This window comes from Humulus lupulus, chromosome X (genome assembly GCF_963169125.1).
Source record: "Humulus lupulus chromosome X, drHumLupu1.1, whole genome shotgun sequence".
Taxonomy (NCBI): domain Eukaryota; kingdom Viridiplantae; phylum Streptophyta; class Magnoliopsida; order Rosales; family Cannabaceae; genus Humulus; species Humulus lupulus.
Genome location: NC_084802.1, coordinates 58,513,596 through 58,533,305, shown reverse-complemented (window position 1 = coordinate 58,533,305; position 19,710 = coordinate 58,513,596). Strand labels below are relative to the sequence as shown.

Below are 19,710 nucleotides of genomic sequence, written 5' to 3'. Positions count from 1 at the left end.
ACTTCTAGTTGTGATGGCATTTACTTCCTTAACATTTGGATCATTGAAATTTGAGGATTGGGTGATGTCTTGGCCTTGCACATTGAATTTTGGTTGGGAAGGAAGTTTTCCTTTTTCTGGAATGGCCAAGGATTCAATCAATTTTTAGAATTGACATTTCATTTCCTTGATTTCTTCCATCATTTGGCGATTTAATTTGGATTGTTCCTCTATGATTGTGTGAAGGGTATTCTCAAGAGAATTTCGTTGTGGATGAGCATTGTATTGAGGTGCAAAATACACCTTTCATGGTTTAACTTGTTGCTCATTTCTCCATTGGTCTCCAGACAATTGTGCTTGGTTAGAATCTCTCCAACTGAAATTTAGGTGGTTTCTCAAACCAGGGTTGTACGTATGGGAGAATGGCTTGTTGTACGCCCCTAAGGCATTGCATTGCTCCTCATAAACCCCCCTCATTTCATTAAAAGCTAAGCAGTCCTTAGCTAAATGCTCCGTCCCTCAACAAACAAAGCAACGGTCTTGTGGTTCCGCTTGAGCAATCATGTGCGGTTTTGGGCCATTTTTCATCATTAAGACCTCAAACTAGTTTTTCAAAGCTTCAAGTTGGGCCTTAACACTATCCTCTTCTCAAAGTTGATGGATCCCAGATGGTTTATGACAGTTTGTGCTATTAGTAGCAGTTGGACCAGTCTAGGTGTGAGATTTTTTCGCGGTTTCCTCAAGATATTCTAGAGCATCATCTGGCTCTTTTTCGAGGAATTCACCATTGCATAGCATTTCGACAAACTGGCGCTCATGACTCGTGAGGCCTTCATAAAAATAACTGATCAAATGTTAGTTCTCATAGCCATGGTGCAGACACTGATTCAACAGATCCTTGAATCTTTCCTAGACTTGATCGAACGTTTCATTATCCTTTTGGGAAAATGTGGAAATCTGTCATTTTAGACTGTTTGTCTTATTGCTAGGGAAGTGTTTTAGAAAGAAGGATTTGGTTATTTCCTCCCATGTTCCAATAGACCTAGGTCTCAAAGAGTTTAACCAGCTTTTGGCTTTGTCATTCAAGGAGAAAGGAAATAACTTTAGTTGCACATAATCGACATTTTTTGCTCGGTTATAGAACGTGGCTACTACCTCCTAGAATTCTCTAATATGCACAGATGGGCTTTTGTTTTCCATTCCATGAAATGTTGGCAAGAGTTGAATCATGCCAGGTTTAAATTCTAACACATGCATATTAGGAGGGAAGATAATGCATGAAGGTATGGAAGTGCGAGTAGGATGGAGGTAGTCATTGAGAGTTCTTGGTTGGATGTCATCATTGCGAGTCATTGCGAATGGATTATTATCAACAAAAGTTTGTGGAGAAGCAGGAATGGTGGAAGGGGTTCCAGAAGGAGTGGTGGATGAATTTAAGGAAGTTTCACTAGAAGTTTCGTGATGATTCATCCACTTTCGGAAATCAAAATTAAATATATTTTATGTTTTTATTTATTTGTTTATTTTAATTTTTTATTTTTGATTTTTGTTGTTCAACTTCTTCCCAGGTAGATTTGGAGGTTTTGTGGTGATCTCCAATGCCTTACTACAACTGCCGGAGGTTACTAAGTAAGTATGGTGGATCATAAGTTAAACCTTTTCGACCAAACAACCTTTAAGCATAGTGAAATTGCTTATTTTGAAAGAACAAGCTTGGTTTTTTTTATATTAATAAGTTCAAAAATGTAATAGTGCAAAGGTATATGCTCGAAAAATGTTCCCAGGCCGATTGGGAAGGTTGCCAAGACACTGCTTTAGACTCACACTTGCCAAGACAAAACTCCCCGAGGTTCCCAGATAAGTGTGGGGGGTAACGATATCACAAACCTTATTTTACAACCAATCTTTCTAGACATAACAATATCGGTTTTTACCATTTGTAATATTACACAATTGTTTTCAATACTAAGCATTATATGACTGAAATTTTATGAACAATTTCATGCTTTTTTTTCATTTAAAGAAAGAACTAAATTCTAAGGAAGATTAAGGGAAAAAGAATGAAAGATCTAAACTAAGAAACCTAAAGCAACAAAATAGTCAACACAAAAATAAAGAAAAGAGAAATGAAGTGAAGATAAAATAACAAGATTAATCTCGTTTTTTTACAAATATTTATTAAATTAAAAAAAAAAATTAAGAAAGAGAAATTAAATTAGAATTAATTGAAAAGAAAAAAAATTATATATATTTATATAATTCTATTTTTTTATGTAACAAAAAAGAAAGGAAAATAAAATAAAAATAAATATATATTTTTTTGTTTTTCTTTACGTTTTTATCTACTTTTATTTTTGTTATATATATAATTTTCTTTTTTTTTTGTTTTATAGAAAAAGAAAAGAGAAAAAAAATATATATATAACTATTTTTTTTTGTTTTTGTTTTTTTTAATAATATTCAAATTAACTAAAAATTAGAAAATAAAAAGTATACAACACACAAATGAAAGAACACTCTACTAATACAATATTCATATTAACAAAAATACAAATAAAGTTACTAACATTTTGGTAAAAATTTCACTAAAACTTTTGAAAACTGCCTCCCTGGCATCAGCGCCAAAATTTGTTCAATGCCCAAAATGTGACAACCACTAAGCAGTAGTTGTAGTAAAATTCGGGCGGTCAATCCACAAGGTTGTAACTTAAAACTAAAATATTAGTAGAAAACTAACACAAAATGTTAGTATATGAAATAAATAGAAATGGAGATACCCATGTGCTTGTTTAGTTACTTAGTTACCTAATTTACAAAACTACACAAGTAAATAGTTCACATCCCAACATTTACTTGGAAAATCTAACATTAAAGTCCATATTCTTTTCTAATAAAAGTCCATTTGAGTTATAAAGTTCTTTACTTTAGGAGCACAATTTTAATCTTATGAAAAATCTAAAAATGACAAAATAGTCAAGGGCAATAATGCAATAGAAGATTAGACATAAAATTATGTATAAATATTACTTTTCCTAATTAGAAGTACATAGAAAGAGCATGACTAATCCTATATACTATTAACACAAGAAAATAAAGATAACTAAATAAAGATGAAGATGAAAGAACATAAACAACTCAAATGCATTATATTAAAAACATAGTAAATCAAAGTAGCAAAATAACATCACTAGCATATGGAATCATCCCTAACTTTCCTAGGAAGATTAGACCATTATGCTCATGATTCTCACAAAATTCTAAGAAGAAAGTATGAGAAAAAAGTGAGTAGAAATTTTGATATAGTTTCTTTATTCTAAAAATTACATACCAAATGTAAAAGAAGTGTCCCTATTTATAGAAAAAGAAAAAGACTAAAAAGAAATTAGACTACAAATGGGGTATACAAAATAAATCTGAAATATTTATAATAACGTATGATTTTGAAAAATCAAATCTTATTATTAATATTTACCTAGATATTTTAGTGAATGGTCAACATGCCCTTTTTTCTAAAACAACATAAAATGTGAGCTTTGAAGCTCAAAATGATAGGTCCAAGGCCCAAAGAGTCCACAAAATGGGCTGGTGGCAGCTGATGGTGTTGACCCAGCCGTAACCAATAAGAAGAGGCCACGTGAACACTCAAAAATGGAGGAAAAGGCTTGTTTGACCGAGACAAGGCGGGCTGGGTGGCTCGCGGGTGACACACGGGTCCAAGTCGGGTCAGGAGCTGGGTCCGCGGGTCGTTGGGCTGCTAGAGGAGGCAGGGGCGCAGACGGGTGGCGAGTTGTTGGGCTATTGGAGGAGGCTGGGTGCGGACAGGTGGCGAGCTTCTGGCTGTTAGAGGAGGCTGGGCAATGCGTGTCAAAGAAGGGATGCGCCAAGTGGCGCACTGGGGAGAAGGAGAACAGGCAGGCCTGGGGTATTTGGGCCGAATTGTGGGCTAGTTCTCTTAAAAAATACTACAATTTTAACTCTTTTTTCAGTTTTGATTCTTTCTTTCTTCTTTATTTTTTCTTTGTTTCCAAGTGCCAAAATACAATTTATTCCAAAAAAAATTTAAAAAATTAAATTAAAGTAAAATATTTTCATTTATAAAATAAATCATATTAATTCCATGAAAATATTAATTAAAACTTAATTTATTTTGACTATTAAAATCAATAAATGTGTATTTTTGGGCACTAATCATCCTGGTTAGCCAAGACTGTTACACTGTGTTTAAAATAGTGTTTTACTCGGTAAATGAGTCATTTGGACTTAAATGTGTAATTAAATACTGAGTCAAGATTAGGTATTAAAAATTTTGGTCAATGCAGTAATTATTTTAATTAAAATATTAAGTTTGTACACGGGATCCCGAAAGGTGTTTACAAACTGATAAAAGACAGATAAAATACAAATTAGCCATCCTAAGCGGCAAAACATGGTTCAACCTTAGTACCTCCCAAGCTATCCCGACCATGGTGATCGAGTGGGCTGCATATGTACACACCCCTCTTGAAGCCCTCCAACTCATGGCTAGTCCAACTCTTCCTTTCCCATACCTGCACAACATAGCACCTGTGAACCAAGGCTCAGCATGAAAACTTAAATCAATAAATACAAATGAGCAACAACATATAAACATTAAACTTAGATCAATCAATTTAATCAACAACAAGATAAAGCAATACGCTTAGCAGTAATAATTTGCTCAATCAAACACGTAATCCAGTCTCAACAATCAATACAATTAGTTAAGTACAATCAACGCTTCTGTTTATTTGAATAACAATCAGGCCAGATGCCCTCAGGCTGAGTCCTCTGGTCATATAGCCGACCCCAACACGCGTAGGATGGGCTGTGTTTCGTACGATTGCTATCAGCCTCTGGCGCCCTTAGGCCGGCCTTAACTGATAGATATAATAACAAATATACATTGCACAACAAGCAATCAGAGGTAGCATATACAAGCATGGCCTATTAGATATTTTTGAACACAGTCATAATCATAGTCATACTCATATTTATTATTAGGGGTCCTCACCCCAATCACAACCCGGGTGTAGTTTTCTTACCTCAAGTCTCGAGCAGCTAGCATATGACAGTCCCGAGCACGATCCCTATCCCAGAGCCCTAGCGGTTTAACCTAGTCATAATGTAATAACAAATAACTATTAAAATCTAATTCAATTAGAAGCTTCAGGATAGTATGCTAGCCTCCGGGACCACGAATTCCATTAAACCGGGTAGTAGAACCCTTCCCGAGCCTTTAGATTTGAGTTCCAGAGATTTAAAACCTATTTTGGCTATTTTCTTTTATTAGAGCTGCGGTCAAGCCCCTAGGGCTGCAACGCACAACAAGTGAAAGATCCTCAAGGCTCTCTCTTGGGGGACTCAGGCCACAACGCGCCTCAACCTGCATCGTAGTGCCTAGGCGATTTCATAGAACTACCAAGGCTTTCCATGCACACGGGCCGCGGCATTAAAACCCAGAATTCCCCAGCATTTTATCGAGCTAAACCCACTGTAATAAACCCTAAACATAAACTAAAGCAATAATTAAGCCTTCACTCCTCAATCCTACACCCAAAGAAGTACCACCATCCTAACTACTAAATAAAAACTCCAACACAAATTCAAAATAAAAAAATTCAGCCTCTCACTATAACTAAATAGAAAATTCAGAAAAGCTTCAAGAATTTACCTTACACAAGTTGACTAGCTCCGACCTCAGCCTTCCATTACCCCAATCTTAGCTCCAATTCACAACTCTAATTCCCCAGCTATCACCTCAAGAATTCAAGGAAGCCATACCACCTTAAGGGAGAAGAGGAAATCGTGATAGAGAAAGAGATGTTGAGAGTGTTTGTTCCTTTTTTTTCTTCTTGTTGTCTCGAGACCTCGTAAGTCCCCTAGACAGATAAGGCATCCCAAGACTATCCCTTGCCACAAAAGACCAAAAAGCCCCTAGATCAAAACTTACTCTATAATGCCCTCAAGGGCAAAATGGTCATTAGCCAAATTTCCCGCTAATCCTCAAATTGTCTTATAAATTCCCAATAAATCCCGACATACCAAATTAATCATAAAATGAATACCCATTACCTGATAGATCCCAAAAATGCACTAATTCCCCAAAATACCCCTAGGCCACCCTAAGCCGGTTATCTGACCCCGTCATGACTACTCTGCTAATCTGCCCACTAGGATCACCTCGGACAACACATCTCAAATATATCCACATAATAATGTGGTCTTAATCTTTTAAGACATATAATCACAATTATAACCTCAATGGGTCAAAATTACAAATATGCCCTCATTAGCAAGAACGCGTCCACATGCATATCTAATACACATAAACATGCACATATATTCATATTACCATATAAATCATGTATGCCCCATAGTCAAACATTTATTCGATTAATCCCACATATAAATCTGATTATGCCATCCAGGCACAGTAATCAAGGAACTCAACCTTAATAGCGAATTCGGGACGTTACTGTAGTGTCCTTGAATTTTTACTTAGCAAGATAGTAGTAGTAGTTAGTAGTAGTTTGTAGTATGTTAGTTTTCATGGATTTTGGTTCAAGCCAGAAATTAGTTGGAAATTGATAGCAATAGTTATGGATTTTATATGTTTAACCTATAGTTTAGAAATATTAATTATAACATAAGATTTGATTGGTATTGCTGGTCTTAGAAATATTATTTATTATAACCTAAGGTTTAGATAGAATTATTAAGAATATGACACTTGTCATAATCATGTTTATTAAGGATATAAGTATTATTGATGAATAGATTAATTAAAAGAAAGATCCAGAAGCTCTAGAACCTTCCAGTAGCTGTTAGGATCACGTTTTGACTCAGTCAAAGTTGTTTAATCAATTCAAAATATGCTAAAAAAGTGCAAATACGTGTTTGATATATCAACGTATGTTGATATATCGAAGCTATAGAGGTCGATATATCGGCTACTGAAGATACAGAAAACACGTTGACTTTAGACAAACGAACAAACAAGGCTCGGGAAAATGGTCTAGGTGATATATCGCCTAGGGTAGGCAATATATTGCCCCTGGTGCATTATTTTTTGAGGTTAGGATTTAAAATTTTAAAAACAACCTTAACCATTTGGACCTGCCTTTGAACGATTTTGACCGAGTTATAAGTGTCTGTAGATGAAAATTCAAATCTTTTTTATTTTATATTCATTTATTTATTCAAATTAAAAGGGGTTAGTTTCACTCCTTGAACTCTATAAATAGGACCTAGTGCTCAGCTATTTCACTCATCATTCAAGTATTCTTCAGAGCCTTCAAATTGCTAAGGTTACCAAGAGAGAAACACTTGGGTTTTGGGTTAAAAATCTTTTCCAATCTAAGCTTTTCTAAACACTTGGGAAGTAAGATATAGAGTTATTTTTGTATTGAGGTATAGATCAAGTCATAAGATCTTGGGTTAAAAAGCTTTTCCAATCTAAGATTTTCTAAACACTTGGGAAGTAAGATATAGAGTTAGTTTTGTATCGAGGTATAGATCAAGTCATAAGATCAATCAAGGTATTCTTATCCTTAAGTTCAGTTCTTCATGGTTCTTTAGTTTTCTTTTATTGTCTTTCAGATCCTAACTCTTGTTTATTATTCTTGATTAGTTGTTTAAGTTTCTTGAAACTTAAAGTTCTTTTTGGTAAGTTTCTACTCGGATGGTTTAGTTTTCTTTTCATCTCTTTTCTTTAGAAACTCACCATTCTTACTGTTGGTTTTAGGAGTATTCCAAATCCCGTTCTTGTCTCCATATCTCAGTTTTGGTAAGGAAAATAGGTTAGATTATATGTGTGTATATGTTTATGTTATGATATGTTTTATGCTATGATATGTATATGTATAAATATGTTTGTAATCCTTGGGCATATGACTTGCTTAGATAGCAAGCCCTAAGAATTTTTATCATTTTCATGGTTTAGAGTTATGATTTACCATACCTTGATTAGTAGATTGAGGACCTAGATTGGTTATCATATATATAGTATGATCTAACCTACCTCGATTAGTAGACAGAGGACCTAGATGATTTTATCACGTACCATGTTAATGAGTTAAGGGCCATTAATATTGTAGTTGTCACGCCCCGGCTGCCCCGTGACACACGACGGTGATCGGTGAACTGGAAATTTGACTCGTTGCCCGAGTCCTTTGGTTAAAAACGTGCTTCTAATGTCATTAATAGGTTAAGGTGAAAATCAATAAAAAGGAAAGGATATATTTTATTAAAAACTGTTCATGGGCCCACTAGAACACTTACAAGGTATTTACATCTCAAAATGGGCGTTACTATTTAAAATTTACAACCCGCTGACCTAAGCGGCAAAAGTTAGGGTAGACCCCCTAGTTCCTCTGAGAACTCCTTGGCCGTGGTGGTCAAGCGGCCGCATATGTACACAGCGTCGCCACAGCTCTCCAGTCAAGGCTGGGTGAGCTTTTCTTTCCCTCTACTTGCACCACATAGCACCCATGAGCCAAAGCCCAGCAAGAAAACACAATATTTCATGTGAGCAATATCAAATGATGTAATTACATCACACAGAGCTTACAGCTCTAAACTAATGAGTGACTGTTGGATAAGTCTTTAGCCATCAAATTAACAGGCGACTAATGAGTCACACTTTGGACAGGTGACTGATGAGTCACGCTCTGTTAGGTGACTAATGAGCAACACTCGGGATAGGTGACTAATGAGGCACGCTCTGGGGGTCCCATACCCTCCTAAACATATGACCTGTGGGTCACCTTAGCCTTTTCTGGTTTTGTCCCTAGATTTCTAGCCTTGGGCTAGACAAGCACTTTTAATATTCATCGAACTTGAGGTCGGTCTGGCATTAATGCTCATTTGAGTCATTCAATGTAGATATCGATTAGATCTAATCTTTGTTGGCTTGCATTAAACATGCTAAAACCATCCTTGACTTATGAGTCCATGCCCTGACTAATGAGTCAGTGCCATTCACAAGTAAGCAATGCTACCAGTATATATCATATATCAAATATATAAACATGGGCATCCATCATGCTTACTTAACGGTTGCTAGCATAATAATGATCATGCACAAACACAGAGTCTCAAGCTCTGAACAGTTTCATAGTCAATATTCGTGGCATGCCCTAATGATATCTTTATGCAAATGAGCAAGCTTGCTAAGCATTCAATAAGCTATCAATGTCCACATTTAACCATCCAACATGCATGAAAATATAACCATGCATGTCTCATTTGGGGTGCAGTTTTCTTACCTCTGGTTCGAGTGAGAAATAATAATAAGAATGACTCCTGAGAACGATCAACCTTTGATTCCTTAGCGTTTACCTAATCATAGCCAATTATAACCTCCATTAATGAAAATCAACATGGATAGGGTCTTAACCTAAGCACCACTCTCGGGACCTCGAAACATGCCCACACGGTAAGTAGATTCGATCTCGGGCCTTAAGGATTGAAACCCCAAGTCAAAAACCCTTAAAAACACTCAAAACGAGACTTTGAGGGAATAGAGTAATGCTACAATGCTGATCCTTAGCACCCCAGCACTAATCTCAGAACCCCCAACACGCCCAAAATACCCCTGTGTAGTGCTGTAGCGCCCTAGGGTGGGCGCTATAGCGCTTCCTCCAGACCTGTTGCCCCCTGAAACCTCCTTCTTCTTCTCCTTCGATTCTAACTTGTTTCCAATGCTTCCAAATCCCATTCTTGATGCCAAATGAACCCAAAAACCATCCTAACACACCCCAAACATCAAAACCATAAGAACCCTAGCCAAAACTCCCAACAAAACCAAGATATCAACCTAGGAATCACAACTGTAAAACATAACTAAAACATGGCAAACCAGGGATTTCAATGGTTAGAAACTTACCCAAAGCTCAGCTTATGAAGCCCTTCAATGGAGGAACAAACTCCCAAACTCCCAAGGCTTACTTGCCAAGCTTGAATCCTCAAGAATGGTTCAAAAATCCCAAAGAAAAACTGAAGAGAGAAGATACGAGAAAGCTTCAAGAACCTACTTTGTTTTTCTCATCTTTCACAGCCTAAAATGGCTTATTTCTATCCTAGGGGTGAAATGACCATTATACCCTTAGGTCAATTTAAGGTTTCTAAAGGATCCCAAGGAAAAATTAGTATTTTCCACCTATCTTGTTAATCATAATTAACGCTCTCCAATCCCTGCTAATCTCGATAATCTCAAACACCAATAATTCATATCCTGTTACCTTTTAACTCCCGGTAACGCTCTAATCATTAAAATCACCCCGAGACTCATCCCGAGCCCCGAACTTAAACCTGTTGTGACTAGACCGCTTATCGATGTTCTAAGATCGTCTCATGTCAACTAGCTCGAATATATCTCCATAATGATGGAATCTCATTCATAATTCACAATTTGCACCCAAATACACAATTATGCCCTAAATGGGCCAAATTGCCAAAATAGTTCAATTAACAAATGTGAACCCACATGCATGAATATAACATTATATTATGATATAATTCACATACACATGCAGATAATCATTTAATAGCATAATTAAACAAGTATGGCCCTCCCGGCCAACTAATCTCGCCATTAAACCACATCGAAGAATTCGGGCATTACAACTATCCCCTCCTTATAGAAATTTCATCCTCGAAATTTACCTGAATAGCTCGGGATACTGATTCTGCATGTATGACTCCAGCTCCCAGGTCGCTTCCTCGACCTTGCTGTTCCTCCATAATACCTTAACCAAAGGTATTGTCTTATTCTTGAGGACCTTATCTTTTCTGTCAAGAATTTGGACTGGCTGCTCCTCAAAGGAGAGATCTGCCTCACGCTCCAGATCTTCGTAACTCAAAATATGATTAATATCGGACACATATCTCCAAAGAGCTGAAACATGAAATACATTATGCACGACCGACAACGCCGGTGGCAAAGCCAACCTGTAAGCCACTTAACCAATCCTCTCCAGGATCTCAAATGGACCAACATATCTAGGGCTCAGCTTGCCCTTCTTCCCAAACCTTCTCACCCCTTTCCATGGCGAGACTTTGAGGAAGACATAGTCTCCTACCTGGAACTCCACGTTCTTGCATTTAGGATCTGCATAGCTCTTCTGTATACTCTGAGAAGTAAGCATTCTAGCTCTAATCTTCTCAATAGGCTCACTGGTCCTCTGAACTGCCTCAGGACCCAAGTATCTCCTTTCACCTGTCTCATCCCAATGAATGGGAGATCTGCACTTCCTACCATATAGCATCTCATAAAGTGCAACCCCAATGGTAGAATGGTAACTGTTGTTGCAAGAAAATTCTATCAAATGTAGATACTCGCTCCAAGATTCACCTAAGTCCAGCACACATGCTCTCAACATGTCTTCCAATATCTGAATCGTCCTCTCAGATTGCCCATCTGTCTGAGGATGATAAGCAGTACTGAACTTCAACTGTGTCCCCATGGCCTTCTGCAAACTCCCCTAGAACTTGGAAGTAAAATTAGGGTCCCGATCTGACACTATCGACCTAGGTGCTCCATGGACGCGCACGATCTCTCTCACATAGAGATCTGCATACTGGTCAACTGTATAGGTAGTCCTCACAGGCAGAAAGTGAGCTGACTTGGTGTAGCGATACACTATCACCCAAATAGAATCATGTTGACCAGCAGTCCTGGGTAAGCCCACCACCAAATTCATCGTGATGTCTTCCCATTTCCACTCTGGGATATCCAGAGGCTGCAATAACCCTGCCGGCCTCTGATGCTCAGCCTTGACCTATTGACATGTCAAGCACTTAGCCACATATTCTACTACATATCTCTTCATCCCTGGCCACCAATACAATGATCTCACATCCTGATACATCTTCGTGGTGCCTGGATGCAAAGAGTAAGGTGTAGTATGAGATTCATCCAGAATCTCTCGCCTCAATGCAGTGTCTAACTGAACACATATCCGCCCCTTGTATCTCAATAAGCCTAACTCAGACACTGTATAATCTCTGGATGGTCCAGCCATAACATCCTCTCTGATCTTGATCAGCTATGGATCACTCAACTGAACCTCCTTAATTCTCTCCAACAGTGTAGACTGTAGCATAATATTGGCCAACTGGCCCACTAGCAACTCTATACCAGCTCTGGTCATATCATTTGCTAACTCTCTGGCTATCAATCTCGCACCATAAATCTGTCCTGGACCCTTCCAGCTTAAAGCATCAGCTACCACGTTGGCTTTTCCTGGATGATACATGATCTCACAATTATAATCTTTTACTAACTCCAACCAATGCCTTTGTCTCATATTCAGATCTTTCTGAGTGAAGAAGTACTTTAGGCTCTTGTGGTTTGTATAGATCTCACATTTCTCTCCATAGAGATAATGCCTCCATATCTTTATAGCAAAAACCACCGCCGCCAACTCTAGATCATGAGTGGGATATCTCTTTTCATACTCCTTCAACTAACGAGAGGCATAGGCAATCACCCTCTCTAACTACATCAGAACACAGCCCAAACCCTGATGAGAAGCATCGCAATAAATCATAAACTTCTCCTGATCTGTCGGAAGACTCAGAATCGGAGCTGTAATCAATCTCTGCTTCAGTTCCTGGAAGCTATTCTCATATTTATTTGTCCACACAAATTTCTGGCTCTTGCGTGTCAGCTCAGTCAAAGCAATAGCAATCTTTGAGAACCCTTCCACGAACCGCCTATAATAACCTGCCAATCCAAGGAAAATTCTAACCTTAGAAGCACTCTTTGGCCTTGGCCATTCTCTGACCGCTTCAATCTTTGCTGGATCTACCTTAATCCCCTCCTTACTGACAATGTGTCCAAGAAAGGATACCTGAGACAACCAGAACTCACACTTCTTGAATTTAGCAAACAATCTGTGTTCCCTCAGTTTCTGTAGAACTAATCTCAGGTGATACTCATGTTCTGACTCAGTCTGAGAATATACCAGAATATCATCGATGAAGACGATCACAAACTGGTCCAAATAATCCTTGAACACTCTGTTCATCAGATCCATAAAAGCAGCAGGGGGATTAGTCAATCCAAAAGACATAACTAGGAACTCATAATGTCCATACCTAGTATGGAAAGCAGTCTTCGGTATATCTCCCTCCTTGACCCTCAACTGATGATAACCAGAACGAAGGTCATTCTTTGAGAATACCTTCTTGCCTTGCAATTGATCAAACAGATCATCTATTCATGGCAAAGGATGCTTGTTCTTGATTGCCAGCTTATTCAGTTCTCTGTAATCAATACACATTCTCAAAGAACCATCCTTTTTCTTTACAAATAGAACTGGCGCACCCCAAGGTGAGAAACTAGGTCCGATAAAACCTAAATCCAACAGTTCTTGCAACTGCACTTTTAATTCTTTCAACTTAGCTGGGACCATTCTGTAGGGCGCTCTAGACACTGGCTCCATCCCTGGTGCCAGTTCTATAACAAACTCAATTTCTCTGTGCAGTGGCAACCCTGGCAAATCTTCTGGAAACGCGTCCAGAAATTTACAAACAAGTCTGGTATCTTCTAGTCTCACTGACACGACCTTAGTGGTATCAACCACACTAGCTAGGAATCCGATTCAACCTCCTTGCAATAGATCCTTAGCTCTCAATGCAGCAATCATAGGAATGCGAGGTCCATGCACAACACCAACAAACACAAAAAGATCCTCACCTTCAAGCTCAAAGGTGACCATCTTCCTTCTGCAATCAATGGTTGCCCCATACTTTTTTAACTAGTCCATACCCAATATCATATAATCAGTCATAACAAATTATATCAAATCCACCGACAACTCTCTGCCCTCCACTGTCACTGGCAAAGATCTAACCCATCTCCTAGATACTATCAATTCTCCACTGGGTAATAAGGTTCCAAACCCCATAGCATAAAAATCACAGGGTCTACACAATCTATCAATGATTCTACTAGCAACAAACGAGTGTGTAGCACCTGAATCAATCAATACATTATAAAATGTTCCAGCACTAAGAATCTGACTTGTAACAACTGAAGGAGAAGCCTCAGCTTCTGCTTGTGTCAAAGCAAACACTTTAGCTGGGGCCAAGCTATCTGCTTTCCTGGGTTCTTCTTTTCTGGCTTAAGGGAAATCTTTCTTAAAATGACCTAATGCTCCACACAAAAAGTAGCCCTTTGCCCTACACTCTCCCAAATGACGCCTTTTGCATCTAGGGCATTCAGGACGAGTCTTCGAAGCCTCACTCCCACCTGGATGACCCATTGTAATACCTTGTGGTCGCCTGTCACGACCTGAAACTGGGAAGGTATCAGGAACCTTCCTCTTCTGATCATTGGGGCCTCCACCCCTACTTGAACCCACAAATGGAGGACCTGTCCTCCTGAATTCCTTTCTGGCTGCACTGTCACGCCAGATCTTGTTTTCTGCACTCTCAGCAGTGAGTGCCTTCTCCACCATATGTGCATAAGTTGTCACTCCAGCCATGGTGGTGATGCGAACATCTCGGGCTAATCTAGGTTGTAGCCCCTGAAGGAATCTCTCCCTCCTGGTCCCATCAGTGGGTACCAATTCCATGGAAAACTTTGCCAAACGATCAAATTTCAAGGCATACTCAGTCACTGATAAACTTTCCTGAAGTAGCCTGATGAACTCCTCAACTTTAGCTGCCCTGATAGCATCATTGTAGTACTTTTCATTAAACAAGGTCTGAAACTCCTCCCAACTCAAGGCATTAACATTCTTGGTCTGGGTAATCACCTCCCACCAAATTCGGGCATCCTTCCGAAACATATAGGTGGCACAAGCCACCCTCTCATTACCAGTTACCCTCATAAAGTCAAGGATAGTGGTAATCATGCTCATCCATTGTTCTGCCTTGGCAGGATCTGCATTGCCCTAAAAAATAGGAGGTTGTTGCTTCCTGAACCTTTCATGAAGAGGTTCCAATTTATTTCCTACCTCAGGCAGCTGCTCTGTTGCTGGCACCGACAAAGGAGGTGCCTCTGATACACTAATCAATGCAGGCACTTGCTGATGTCTTAGGAGACGAAGCTCCTCCCCCTGTTTCAACACTGTTGCCTGCAAGTCATTAAACAACTGCTGCCAGTTTGCAGGAGCTGGCTGTGGAATCTGGGACTAGTCATTTTCCTGACTCTGGTTGTTATTATTCTGGCCTTGATCACTTTGGCCAGCTGTCATATTTGTCTGATCTAGATTCATTCTTATCTTTTACAGCTTGCTGAAACAATGTTCAATATGGCCAGTCAGGTAGTAATTACTAATCCTCTTGCCGCCTTACGGTCCAAGAACAAACAGATAATCACACATATATGCAGATGGATACACGATTATAGCATTTAGCACTTAACATGTATCACATAATAACTCACAACAAACAATACTAATGAGTATGTTCCAGCAATCTCAGTACAAATTAGCACACAGTTGCTGCGAATATAATATTCAGGGCACAGGTGAATCATAGTGTCTCATGCATACAGGTAAAGAATTTACAATATATTTAAGCAGTTATACAAACAACTACATAAATAATTACCAAACCATGAGTTGAGCTTGACTTCAGTGACGTGTGTATATGTCCAGCCAGTCTACAGGAACCCTAACCTTGGCACAGCTCTGAAACCTAGTTGTCACACCCCGGCTGCCCCGGCACACGTGACGGTGATCAGTGAACCAGAAATTTGACTTGTTGCCCGAGTCCTTTGGTTAAAAACGTGCTTCTAATGTCATTAATAGGTTAAGGTGAAAATCAATAAAAAGGAAATGATATATTTTATTAAAAACTATTCATGAGCCCTTCAGAACATTTATAAGTTATTTACATCTCAAAATGGGCGTTACTATTTAAAATTTACAACCCGTCGACCTAAGTAGAAAAAGTTAGGGTAAACCCCCTAGTTCCTCTGAGAACTCCTTGGTCGTGGTTGTCAAGCAGCCGCATATGTACACAGCGTTGCCTCAGCTCTCCACTCAAGGCTGCGTGAGCTTTTCTTTCCCTCTACCTGCACCACATACCACCCATGAGCCAAAGCCCAACAAGAAAACACAATATTTCATGCGAACAATATCAGATGATGTAATTACATCACACAGAGCTTATAGCTCTAAACTGATGAGTGACTGTTGGATAAGTCTCTAGCCATCAGACGAACAGGCGATTATGAGTCATACTTTGGACAGGTGACTGATGAGTAACGCTCTGTTAGGTGACTAATGAGCCACGCTCTGGAGGTCCCATACCCTCCTAGCCATGTGACCTGTGGGTCACTTTAGCCTTTTCCGGCTCTGGCTCTAGATTTCTAGCCTTGGGCTAGACAAGCGCTTTTAATATTCATCGAACTTGAGGTCGGTCTGGAATTAATGCTCATTTGAGTCATTCAATGCAGATGTCGATTAGATCTAATCTTTGTTGGCTTGCATTAAACATGCTAAAACCATCCTTGACTTATGAGTCAATGCCCTGACTAATGAGTCAGTGCCATTCACAAGTAAGCAATGCTACCAGTATATATCATATATCAAATATATAAACATGGGCATTCATCATGCTTACTTAACGGTTGCTGGCATAATAATGATCATGCACAAACACAGAGTCTCAAGTTCTGAACAGTTTCATAGTCAATATTCGTGGCATGCCCTAATGATATCTTTATGTAAATGAGCAAGCTTGCTAAGCATTCAATATGCAATCAATGTCCACATTTAACCATACAACATGCATCAAAATATAACCATGCATGTCTCATTTGGGGTGCAGTTTTCTTACCTCTGGTTCGAGCGAGAAATAATAATAAGAATGACTCCTGAGAACGATCAACCTTTGATTCCTTAGCAGTTACCTAATCATAACCAATTATAACCTCCATTAATGAAAATCAACATGGATAGGGTCTTAACCTAAGCACCACTCTCGGGACCTCGAAACATGCCCACACGGTGAGTAGATTCGATCCGGGCCTTAAGGATTGAAACCCCAAGTCACAAACCCTTAAAAACACTCAAAATGGGACTTTGAAGGAACAGAGTAGTGCTATAGCGCTGATCCCTAGCGCCGTAGCGCTAATCTCAAAACCCCCAACATGCCCAAAAGACCCCTGTGTAGCGCTGTAGGGCCCTAGGATGGGCTATAGCGCTACCTCCAGACCTGATGCCCCCTGAAACCTCCTTCTTCTTCTCCTTCGATTCTAACCTGTTTCCAATTCTTCCAAATCCCATTCTTGATGCCAAATGAACCCCAAAACCATCCTAACACACCCCAAACTCCCAACAAAACCAAGATCTCAACCTAGGAATCACAACTATAAAACAGAACTAAAGCATGGCAAACCAGGGATTTCAATGGTTAGAAACTTACCCAAAGCTCAGCTTATGAAGCCCTTCAATGGAGGAACAAACTCCCAAACTCCCAAGGCTTACTTCCCAAGCTTGACTCCTCAAGAATGGTTCAAAAATCCCAAAGAAAAACTGAAGAGAGAATATACGGGAAAGCTTCAAGAACTTAATTTGTTTTTCTCATCTTTCACAGCCTAAAATGGCTTCTTTCTATCCTAGGGGTGAAATGATCATTATACCCCTAGGTTAATTTAAGGATTCTAAAGGCTCCCAAGGGCAAAATTGGTATTTTCCACCTATCTTGTTAATCATAATTAACGCTCTCCAATCCCCGCTATTCTCGATAATCTCAAACACCAATAATTCATATCTCGTTACCCTTTAACTCCCGGTAACGCTCTAATCATTAAAATCACCCCGAGACTCATCCCGAGCCCTGAACTTAAACCTGTTGTGACTAGACCGCTAATCGATGTTCCAAGATCGTCTCATGTCAACTAGCTCGAATATATCTCCATAATGATGGAATCTCATTCATAATTCACAATTTGCACCCAAATACACAATCATGCCCTAAACGGGACAAATTGCCAAAACAGTTCAATTAACAAATGTGAACCCACATGCATGAATATAACATTATATTATGTTATAATTCACATAAACATGCACATAATCATTTAATAGCATAATTAAACAAGTATGGCCCTCCCGGCCTACTAATCTCGCCATTAAACCATATCAGAGAATTCGGGCATTACAGTAGTCCTATATGATATACGTTTTTATAGTCAAATGTTATATAGTATATGCTTTATGATATAGTCTCATGTTTCTTGATTTATGATTTGTATGTTGTTAGTAGATTTTCCTTGCAGGGCATTAGGCTCATTCCTTTCTTTTTAGAATGATGCAGGAAAATGAATATGGAAGGCAGGAAAGATTCGTGGAAGCTTGGCATGTGTGTTGAAGATGAATGGATTGAATTGACTGTGTGCACTCGAGGATGACGTTTTTTTTAGTCTTTTAAATTATGTTTTGATGTATTTCCGCAATTAGAATTTAAATAATCAAAGTTTATGTTTTATGTTTTATGTTTTATAACAATGGGATCCCATACCATATTTGACATACCATATCACATTTGATATTTTTACCTTATTTTGTGTTTGGTACAATATTTTGGGTTTTAAACAAAGTTATGTTATTTCTTATGTATGTATTCAAATTAGTAGCTACGACATAGTAGTTTTTAATGGTTCGAGGTCTTAGAAATAGTCGTGTCATTACATTTGGTATCAGAGAAAACTGTTCATATGCATGAAGTTCTCCTTGGTACACACGCCCAAGCTCCAAATCTAACTGCCAATGTAAGTGCTTATGTTTATTATGCGTATGTTTATGTTTATAGCTAACGTTTAGCCATTATGCTTTCAGTTAAGAATGGATGGAGCCTTGACCTATGAGGATATCTGAGCCATTAAGGAATTGAAAAGGATTAGGGAGCCCAGGAATACAGTAGGAGTGTGAGAAATAATCACTCAGAGATTAATCTTATTCCACAAGGAGATAGTTAACCTTCAGACTTCTAAGCAAATTATGATGAGAGCTACGGGGCAATATGTCCTAGTAATTAGGATTTTTAAAGATTTTCCTTCTATAATTTCAACATTAGAAGAAATATGGGAGACTACAGATGATGATGATGATTTACCGGTAGCTATGAGATATTATTTTCTCATACTTAGTTTCACCTCTAAGTTGGAATTTCAATTCACTAATGGACAAAAGCATAGAATCTTTATGAATCTTCCCCGAGGTAATTTTGAGGCTCAAGATAATGATGAGTATGAAGAAATAGATGATGACATGTTAGATGAAGGGTCAGATGTAGAAGATCCTGATTTTTAGATTCACCCTAGTTATGTTATTTTGGTTTATTTAATTATTTATTTATTATTTTTGCATTTATGATTGTACTTAGTGAAAATCTTTTTCCAAATGAATATTATTGTTATTTTTGAATGACATGTATTGGTTTAAATTTTTTTACAATCATAATAAATAATAAATTTAGTAAATAATGTCCAAGTTCGGTGAGGGTGGACACAAATCAATGGACCAGGTTCTATATTGAGAGGTTAGGGGGCCATAGAAGTGGGAACGATTTTACTGATCCCAACCCTCCCTCAATATGGCTAACTTTGGAACAACGATGAGTTTCAAGCCTGAGAATTTAGTCATATAGGATGATTAGAACCAGACTTAGAAAATAATAAAGATGGCTGATTTTCTAAGTATAGAAACACACCCTAATTATAAAGAAGGCTTACATAATCTTCATAAGAAA

The 19,710-nt window shown here is 38.4% G+C and overlaps 1 non-coding gene across 1 annotated transcript; it reads left to right on the top strand.

Moving 5' to 3' along the window:
• The first annotated feature begins 844 nt into the window (after positions 1 to 844).
• LOC133807904 (small nucleolar RNA R71) lies at positions 845 to 951 on the top strand. The gene has a single exon (XR_009879789.1). It is a non-coding gene; the product is annotated as a small nucleolar RNA R71 (small nucleolar RNA).
• Positions 952 to 19,710: the final 18,759 nt, after the last annotated feature.